The sequence below is a fragment of the Ipomoea nil genome, unplaced genomic scaffold, assembly GCF_001879475.1.
Source record: "Ipomoea nil cultivar Tokyo-kokei standard unplaced genomic scaffold, Asagao_1.1 scaffold1262, whole genome shotgun sequence".
Taxonomy (NCBI): Eukaryota; Viridiplantae; Streptophyta; class Magnoliopsida; order Solanales; family Convolvulaceae; genus Ipomoea; species Ipomoea nil.
In genome coordinates, this window is record NW_017617690.1 from 824,621 (window position 1) to 835,369 (window position 10,749).

At 45.0% G+C, this 10,749-nt stretch overlaps 1 pseudogene; it reads right to left on the bottom strand.

Moving 5' to 3' along the window:
- The window catches only part of LOC109184440, a 96,390-nt pseudogene that overhangs the window by 22,398 nt on the left and 63,243 nt on the right, over nucleotides 1-10,749 (bottom strand).

Sequence of the window (10,749 nt, forward strand, 5' to 3'; positions counted from 1 at the left end):
CAACCTGCCGGCACTCATGCTAAAGCACATAGAGTTCTGCAAAACAAACAACCGGCTTAGCCTACCTTACGGGATGATCCTAAGTTGGATCATGGAGAAAAAGGGGGTAGACCTAAGCCACACCGAGGTCAAAACCGCCAATGGCATGGTTTTCAATGCCCAAAACCTCCGCCGCAACGACATCTACTTCATCGAAGGAGGACACTATCTCACCCTCGAAGAAATCTGCCACAAACCCGATGAGGAACGTAGGGAATTGGTTGATCGGTTGGACTTCTCCAACAAAAAGCTCAAGCGGGCCATGCAACATTGCAGAGGCACGGAAGAAAACGAAGGACAAGAGGAAGAAGACGGGCCTAACCCGTCAGAGCACCCACAGCCAGGAGGGAACCCGAGGGGGCAAGACGAGGGTTCAATCAACGAACGCATACTCGCACAGCTCGACCGACAGAATCAAATCATGGAAGAAGGGTTCTCATCCCTGGTCCGCACCACACACGCACTCGATCAAAGGGTAGCAGCGATCGAGGCCGCCTTGGGCACTCGCGGTGCACCCAGTTCCAGCGCAGGAAACCAAGGTACAACCGAAAACTTCCCTATCACAACACCATCAAAAGTTCAGCCTACCCCAAGCCAAGACAAACGTAAGGCCGCAACCCTAAACAGGAGGCCGAGCTACGAGGTGTCTAGGGGTGAAAGGGTGGACTATAACATCGGGCTTTGGGGACGAAGCCCCTTGTAAAGGGGGGAAGAGTGTAACACCCCGTGTTACGGCCCCTAAAACCATTTAATTAATCAATCAATAAGCCCAAGAGAAGGAATAAATCATAATGATCAATTAGGGAAAAAGGCCCACCGTAGTCCATGGGCCCTCATATATATACCCAACCCCTAAACCCAATCCTTAGTTCCGAAAGAAATAGAATTAGCAAGCCTATAGTATTAATTCCTAATTAGGACTCCTAAATATATAAATAAGGGACTTAGGAGACACCTAGAACTTCCGACACGCCTAAACGCCCCACCTCCCCAAGAGAGCTCCATGAATTCCCTTAGAAGAAAGCAAGAAAGCTTAAAGAAAGACCTTTCATAGCCAAGGAACTAATTAAGGCTAAGAGGTAACCCATGTCTCAACAAAACCTATTTTCATAGCTATGATTTCCCCTTAGGGTTCCCCCCCCCCCCCCCCCCGTATGATTGTGAATGGCGAATTACTATGATTATTATTGATGTTGATTTAATGATTCCATGGGGAATCTTGGTAATCTTGATATTGGGAGTTTCTTGATAATTGTGATGTTCTTGATGATTAATTGGGATTCTTGATGATTATGTGTTGTTCTTGATGATTATGATGTTCTTGATGATTAATTGGTATCCTTGATGATTATGTGTTGTTCCCACCGAATCTTGCAATTAGAAGACGAATCGTATTCTTGTTGATATAAAAGTGATTAGAACCCTAGGTTGTACCGTATGCTTTGATTCTTGGATTATCGGGTGGGAAATCGCATGTTTGGGTGTTGATTACGTTTAGAAAAGCATGATAGGCCATGTGCCGTTCGTTTCCCGTATTTGATCCGTTAATTGTCTACTTGTTGTTGTTAATTGCGTTGTAAAGTGTCTAAGCATGGTTTCGGGTTCCACAACGGTTCCCGGGGCGAAAAGTGATGAAAAGAGTCTGTGGGGGGTAGGTGGGGGTAGGGGACCCGCCACCTACCCGCGGCATTCTCGGGCAGCTCCGGCAGCGGGCAGCCGGCGGGCGAGCAGCTGCCCGCCGGGCACCCGCTGCCCGGAACAGTGGCAGCCGGCGGGTGGACCCCCACCCACCGGCTACCCGCTGGAAATTACACTACCTCGGGCTCCCGATTTCCCCGTTTGATGTTTCCCCGATCCCCGTGGTGTCCCAACGGACCCCGTTTGTCGTGCATATGTCTAGTTTGATGTTTCGGGTACCGTTCGTAGGTTTATGAGTCTGTTATATCGCATGCTAGTTGAATTGGTATCCCGTTGACCTACGTGAAAGAAGTATGAACCCCTTAGGGCTATCCTTAGTATGTGATGGATCACGCATAGGTTTGTTATACGCTTTATCCCCCTTCCCGATGTGTAACGTGGGTTGCATGTGCTTGCTATGTGTTATGTGTGTGTGCTACCCCAATTCGGTTGCGATCGGATTGGTTATCCTGAGCTGCGGTTCAGAAGCTGGCTGCGGTCAGATTGGTATTCCTGGCTGCGGTCAGATGACATTCTCTTGGGCTGCGGTCCACCGTTTGGTTGCGATCAAACGTTTCTATACGAGCTGCGGTTCGTCCTTTATCCTGGCTGCGGTCAGATGACACTCTCTTGGGCTGCGGTCCACTGTTTGGTTGCGATCAAACATTATGATGAGCTGCGGTTCATCGGTCGGTTGCGATCGACCTCCCCGTGTTGCGATACGGGGCCTGGTGCTGCGGGGCTGTGTCAGAGCTATATACGCTGACCCTCATGTATGGGCATGCGATCGGTCCCGTGGCGCCAACAATGTGCGTTATGTGTGTGATATGGACGAGTTGTGACTATGAGTGCCTTGGGATGTGACTATGGGTTTCATATTGGGGATTGTTTATGATGGGATTATGATTACCGTTTATGCCTTGTCGTAACTGCTTTATCTTTTGTGAAATGCTTATGCTTGCTATGTCCACTGCTAGTGTCTAGCCTTAACTGTTGAGTCATTCCCGGTTTTAAAAGCTAGAGTTCGTAGGATATATCTTCATGCTCATAATGGTTTTCGTATATCTATATATATCTCTATATGTATTATATTTCAACGCGTTGGAGTGGGTTATCAGCATCTCTCGCTGAACAGATATATTTGGCTTTCAGGCACAGAAGAATAAGTCACTGGAGCGCGCTAGAACTCGGAACGTAGAAGTAGATAGTTCCCTTTTCGGCATGCGTGCCATATTATGCATTTACATTATTGAGGATATTTGTTAGTTAGCCTGTGCACCTGGGTTCTCTAGCTCAGGTGTGGCATAGCACCCCGTACACTTGTATTATGTTTTGGGATTTAATGAGATAATACCTTTATTTATAAGTTTTAAATGTCTTGAAAATCTGGGGTGTTACAGTTTCCTTCCTCGTGGTTGCCCTCGTTCCCGAGTTCGGCCTGGGTGCGGCTCATGACGTATATCTTTCCGGGAGCACCGTAGTTTCCTTGATGAGCGGTGCCCCCGTGGTGGTGGTGCTTGGTCTTTGGGGTTGGGTGCACTGGAAGGCCTTGTGTCCTTCCTCTCCGCAGTTGAAGCATCGTAAGGGATTGCCCATGCAATCCTTGCCTCTATGGTTCTTGTTGCATTTCGGGCAAGGAAAGCTTCTGGCGCTAGTGTCGTTGTTTCCCAGGGGTGGCCTTTGGTTGGTCAGGTTACTCGGTCTTGTGTTGGTGTCGTTTCTTGCCCTTTTTACCGGTGGTGCCCCTCCTCCGGTGTTCCTCTTTCGTATTTGTTCCTGAACCCCGCGTTGGAGTAGTTGAATTCGGTAAAGATTAGCGGCACTGGAGTAAGCCTCGTTGAGAGTCCGAGGTCTGCTTACCACTAGTGCTTTTCGAGCTTCAAAGTTGAGGCCCGATACGAACCTCTCTATTTTGGTTACCTCGGTGGGGACTAGTTCTGGTGCGAAGCGTTCTAGTTCAAGGAATCGTTTGTGGTATTCCATGACGGTAGCTGTCCCTTGTTTCAAATGGAGAAACTCTTCGTACATGGATGCTTTTACGTGTGTTGGATAGAATCGCTCTCGTAGTCGCGTTTTGAGGTTTTCCCAGTTGAACCCTGGTTCTTGTTGGTAAGTGGGACCCTCGTGGATCCACCAAAGATCGGCCTCGTGTCCGAAGTAGAACGAGGCTATCTCCACGCGACGTTCTTCTGGGCATTCTACTAGCCCGAGAATTTTGTCGAGGGTCCGGACCCATTCCTCCAGGATTACGGGGTCCTCTTCTCCTGAGAACGTGGGCGGTCGATGGTTTGAGACTTGTAGGGCGACGTCTGAGTTCTCGTTCGATGGAGGTGGTGGGGGCCTGTTGTTGTGGAGAGCTACGTCGCTTAGTGCTTGGGCGACTTGCGTTAGTTGTTGTAGTGTTTGGGTTAGGGGGTCGTGTGCGGCGGGTTCTGGAGTCCTTGATTGTCTTCTGTTGGGTGCCATGCTGTCGTCTTCCTGGGTCAATGTTTATAAGAACATTAAATTGGGGCTTGGTGTCCTTCTTTTGACGTGTTAAGCGGGGGAAAGTTTTTCTTCAGATAAGGGAGGAATAAAGTGAGGGGAGGTTATGTGTAGGTTTCACAATCTCACCGCGCGTCCTAAGATTCCTGAGTCCTATGTTCCTTAATACATAGAGTTCAAGCCTAATGTCCTAAAGTCCGGTCTTAAGAGTCTTATCCTAGGGTCAAACTTAGACTCTGATACCAACTGTAACACCCCAGATTTTTAAGACTTTTAAAACTTATATAATAAAGGTAGAATCTCATTAAATCCCAAAACACAATACAAAGAGTATGGGGTGCTATGCCACACCTGAGCTGGAGAACTCAGGTGCACAGGCTAACTAACTAATATCCTTGATAAAGAGAATGCATAACATGGCACGCAGGCCGTAAGGGAAACTATCTACTTCTACACTCCAAGGTTCTAGCGCGCTCCAGTGTCTATTCTTCTGTGCCTGAAAGCCAAATATATCTGTTCAGCGAGAGATGCTGGTAACCCACTCCAACGCGTTGAAATACAATACATATAGATATATACATAGATATACGAAAAACCATTTCGAAGCATGAAGATATATCCTAAGAGACTCTAGCTTTCAAATCAGGGAATAGACTCGACAGATAGGGGTAACCACAACTAACAGACATAACCAAGCGTAGACAATTCACAAGCATACGATAGATAGGCACAGCCAATAATCATAAGCAAGCATATACAGTTTACTAGCATGTATCCTATGGTCACGTTTTCATAAAAGTCATAACATCAATCCTCCTGATCTCCTCACGTAGCACACTTTGTTGGCGCCACAGGACCAATCGCATGCCCATACATGAGGGTTAGCGCATATAGCTCTGACACGGCCCCGCAGCACCCTGCCCCGTATTGCAACACGGAGGGGTCGATCGCAACCGACCGATGAACCGCAGCTCATCATAGTTTGATCGCAACCAAACAATGGACCGCAGCCCAAGAGTATGTCATCTGACCGCAGCAAGGAAAATGAACCGCAGCTCATGTAGAACGTTTGATCGCAACCAAACGGTGGACCGCAGCCCTATATAATATTTATATACCTGACCGATCGCAACCGGCCTGGTTAACAGTCAATATGGTTCTCAACCCATCCTACTGCCCGTATAACCAATTTGATCGCAACCAAATTGGGGTAACATGCACACATAACACATAGCAAGTACATGCAGCCCACATTAGCACATTGGGAAGGGGGAAGAAACCGTATAACGAAACCTATGCGTGGTCATCCACATACTAAGAATAATCCTAAGGGGTTCATACTTCTTATACCTAGGCCAACGGGATACCGATTCACTAGCATGCAATATATATAAGACTTATTCAACCTACGAATGGTACCCAAACATCAAACTAGACATAGGCACGATAGACGGAGTCCGTTGGGACACCACGGGGGTCTGGGGAACATCAAACGGGGAAGCCGGAATCCCGAGGTAGGGTATTTTCCAGCGGGTAGCCGGTGGGTAAGGGTTCACCCGTCGGTGGCGTGACTCCGGGCAGCGAGTGCCCGGTGGGCAGCAGCTGTCCGCCCGCCGGCTGCCCGCTGCCGGCGTTGCCCAAATAGGCCGCGGGTAAGTGGTGGGTCCCCTACCCCCCACTGACTCTTTTTCCACGAAAGCACCCCGGGAACCTTTGTGGAACCCGAAACCATGCTTAGACACTTTCAAACGCAATTGACAACAATACGTAGGCAATTAACGAATCCAAAAGCAAGAACATACGGCACATAACCTATCATGCTTTCCTAAACATAATCAACACCCAAACATGCGAATTCCCACCCAATATACCAAGAGTAATACCATACGAGTTCCACAATACAACCTAGGGTTCTAATTACTTTTAAATCAACAAGAACACAATTCATCTTCTAATATCAAGATTCGGTATAAACATCAAGAACAACATATAATCATCAAGAACACCACATAATTATCAAGAACATCAAGAACACCATATAATCATCAAGAACCTCTCAAGATCATCAAGATCACCCATGGAATCATAACACCGATTATCAAGATCAACATAACGAATCATCAATCACACAAGAATATGGAGGAAATCCTAAAAGGGGATCATAGCTATGAGAATAGGTTTTGTTGAGACATGGGTTACCTCTTAGCCTTAATTAATTCCTTGGCTATGAAGGGTCTTTCTTTAAGCTTTCTTCTTTCTTGATTTCTCCTAGGGGAATTCTTGGGATTCTTGGTGTGGTGAGAGATTATTATGGTGGGGGTTCTAGGTGCCTCCTAAGTTCCCTATTTATATATCTAAGAGTCTTACTTAGGATCCAATTACTATAGGCTTGCTAACTCTATTCCTTTTTGGACTAGGGGTTGGGTGGATGAGGGCCCAGGGTCCATAGTGGACCATATTAATTAATTAAAGGGAAACCTAACCGAATTGAATCATATTTAATTATTATTAACGGGATTAATTAAATAATTAATCTGGGATTGAAGGCCGTAACACGGGGTGTTACACTGATACTGAGCTCCGGCGGGGTACATCGGGTACTGGAACGGCATCTGTCCTACCACGCCCGGGAATGCTAATCCCGGTTGGATGAAGTTGACCGGGTCTGGGGTTAGTCCTCTCCCCGGTGGTGTATTAAGGTCCATTCGTGGATTCATCTGCGAGCGGAGGTCAGGGGAGCTCTCTTCAGCTTCTATGTCGTTGTTGAAATCCATGAACGGGAACATTTTGAGGGATCGGTTTCGCTTATGCCGAGCGACTTTTAGTTCGATCCCCACAGACGGCGCCAAAATGATATTGCTTATACTGGGTGGTGTATTTATACAGGCGTGGACAAGGCCCGGGTTCCCAGTGTCTAGTCGGGAAGCTCTCGTCTTGTCTCGTGCCAAAAGTCCCTTTCACGATGCATTTAATGCGCTATTTATAGGGCCCAAAAGTAGGTACCTCCGGGCTTCCGGCATGGCCTACACGTGGCAAACATGCACCGGGCGCCACCGCAGGCCGTGTGACTGCCCGCCACGCGGCGCTTAGGATCTGACTCCCTTTCAGTTCAGAGGCGCCCATACGACCGGACACCGACCGATGGGGACCGGTGGGTCGGTCTGCCAAGTGCACGGTCTTCGGGCGGTTCAGTCGGTCCCCGGTTCCGGACGGTCGGGTCGGGTTGCTGGGCCCTAGTAGGACGGCCGGGCAGCTACCGACCGCCATACGCCTGGAGCCCGGGCGTATATCCCTATCACTTGTCTATGTCTCAAAGCTGGGCAATCATGCTAGACAAATGGAGTCCTAGGAATGATATTCACAAAAACCAAGAAGCATTAAATGATTAGTACCCTTGTCAGTGAAAAAGGACAAAAGGACACGCAACTTTTGCCACCAACGGCTACACAGTACAGCCGAATTAAATGTTTCATGCCAGTGGTTATTACACACTGGTTAATAGGTTTGAATTTTCATCTACCTCCAACGGATGAATTTTTCCTCACCTATAAATACCCCTCTTCACCACTGAAGAATGTGCTGGTTTTTCACTCAATCTCTATCTACAAAAGCTTTTGTTAAAGTGCCATCCTACATGCTTTCAAACTAGTGTGCTATTGTGAAGTGTTTTAAAAAGAGAGATCATCTAGTCTTCAAGCTTTACAACACAGAGAAATCTTGCATTTTGTAATCGAAGATTTCACGAGTTGGAGAACAACATCAATTCTTTCCAGCCCTCAATTCTGAAGAAGAAGTTGATAGAGGCGGAGTAAACTCGAGGAGTTGAAAAACCTACACAAGTAGCTGTCCGGCTTAGTGATTAAGGAAACTAGCTTGTTTAGTTTGTACTAGGAGTGATAGTGCAAACCCTTTCACGAGTTGTGAAAGAAGAGTGGAGTAGGCTTTGTTAACAGCTGAACCACTATAAAAATCTCTCTCTCACTCTCTCATTAATTTTGCTTAACTATCTATCTGGCATTGCATTCATATTAACTAAACCCTAAGATTTCCATAATCAAATTGTGCAAACTTTAATTTAAAACAAACATACATTTTTCCGCTGCGTATAACTTTCGAAAGGAATTGTTTCTTAAATTCGAGTATAGTTTATTCACCCCCCCCCCCCCCTTTCTAGACTATCTTTCGACCCTACCGGGACCAACAAGTGGTACCAGAGCAGTTGCATTGAACAGTAAACGCTTTGCATTTACTGCCTAGTAGAACCCTTCTCAAAAATCTTAAAATCTCAATTTTGATCTTTGCACATTTTTATAAAAATGGAAAAAATCATGGAAATAGGTCTAGACCTCTTGCTTTCAACTTATCTAAGTTTGATGACTGGAAACTGAGAATGCAGGCACATCTTTCGGCCATGCATGATGAGATGTGAGATGTCATTGAAGATGGACCCATTGTGAGAACAATGGTGAACACGCAAGCAGCAGCTCAAGGACCGGATCCTCAAGTGATGATTCCGGAACCTAACTCTCAGCTTACTTCAGAAGAGAAGACGAGAGCAAACCTTAACAACGTTGTGCGTGACATCCTATATAAGTCTCTGGACGATTCATTGTTTCCAAGAGTGAGAAAGTGTAAAACAACCAAAGAGATATTGGATACCCTCATGAATCTAGGTGAGGGAGTGAACAGGAAAAGGACAACAAGCTAACCATTTCCATGATGAGATTTGAAGACTTCAAGATGCTTCCAAATGAAACAATCGCCGAAATGGAGTTTCGGTTTACTAAAGCTTCTTGTAGACATCTCTGACCTTGGCAAAGAACCAACTCAGAAGGAGATCAACCTGAAGATTCTTCGTGGATTACCGAAAGCATGGGACATGAAAGTGACCGCTATGAGAGATCATCGAGATCTGAAATCCACTCAAACGATTAAAATCATCAGCGACCTCAAAGCTTATTAGTTCGAGAATGAGCCCAAGGAAATTGAAGAACCAGAAACCAGAAATAACGCGCTTGCAGCTAGTCAACAAACTTCTACTTCAAGTAGGTCAACTTCTAACCCATCTGAATTTTTATCTGACGAACAGTTTGCTTTATTTGTGCGAAAGTTTAAAAGGTTCATAAGAAAGAACAACTTTTAAGAGCTGCAAACATTCCCAAGTTCCTCAAACCGAAGGCAAGCAGAAAGATTGTCCTATCCCAAGAAAATGGAGACGGAGGAAGCTAAGATCAAGTGCTATGCTACAATTGCAGAAAGCCGGGAAACTTCAAGGAAAACTGTCCCCATCCCATTGTCCGCAAATACTAGGACAAGGAATCCAGCAGAAGCTCTCCAACCGGAAGAAAGGATGCACCCGAATCGAAAAGAGGAAACACACGACAAGAGTCCAATCAGTCACGACACAAGAGAAGAAGGAAATCAATGGTCGTAAAGTGGCTGAACCCGAAGAGAGCACATCAAGCTCCAGCTCAGATAGCGAAAGTTCAGAAGCTAAAAAGGGACTCATGTGTTTGTTTAACCGAGAGGAAGATGAAAATGATCTATGTCTGATGGCCAACGATGATGAGGTAAACTCTCGAACCTCCTCGTCTACTCAAATATAATCTAGTTCTGAGAGTGAAGGAAATTCCAATGAATCAGTTATCAAAATAATTAATCAGTACATGTGCGACATGAATACTGCAGAAGGACGAATATATTTAAGTTGTGACTCTTTGTGTAAAGCAGAATCAGACGGTGAAAATCTATTAGAAGTACACACTCCTGGATTCTTAAATAGTATGAGATTGTCGGGTCTTTATAATCATTCATTGACATTAAAGGTCGTTGCACCTGTTATGTTATTGCGGAACATAGGTAGACCACTCTCTTGGTGTTTGTAACGAGACGCGAACCATCATCACAAGATTGGTAGATCATATTGTCGAAGCAAGAATAGTTAATGGGACACATGAAGGAACCAAAGTTCTTATCCCCCGAATGTCTCTCGCTCCTTTCGATACGAGATTATCCTTCAAATTCCAGCGTAAATATTCCCGTTTATGTAGAAAAAAAAAAAAAAAAAAAAGAAGTACATGAGTAATAAAGTCCAATTTTATCAAAATCAAGCATAACATCATCATCATCATAAAATAATAACAAGATTTAAAATAAAATAAATTCATTCTCCAAAATCACAGGAATATTAAAAAGATTAAAACTAACATATATTTACCATACCACCCCTGCCTAAACCTACATGCCGAAATTAAAATTAAAAAATAAATAAAAAATAAAAAATAAAAAATAAAAAATCACAGCCTTACACATCCTTTGAGTTACAATTTACTATCCACTAAAATGATACCAGATCCATGCAGAGTAGAAGTGAGACAAATCATTGAACTGAACTGCATAACTGATGAAGAAATCATATGTTTATGAATCTGTACATAAAGAAGAAAAGTACCAAATTGATTCAATAGATACAAGAAATCCCAATACAGGAAACTACTCAAACAATCATACAGTGGAAAATCTGTACATAAAGAAGAAAAGTACCAAATT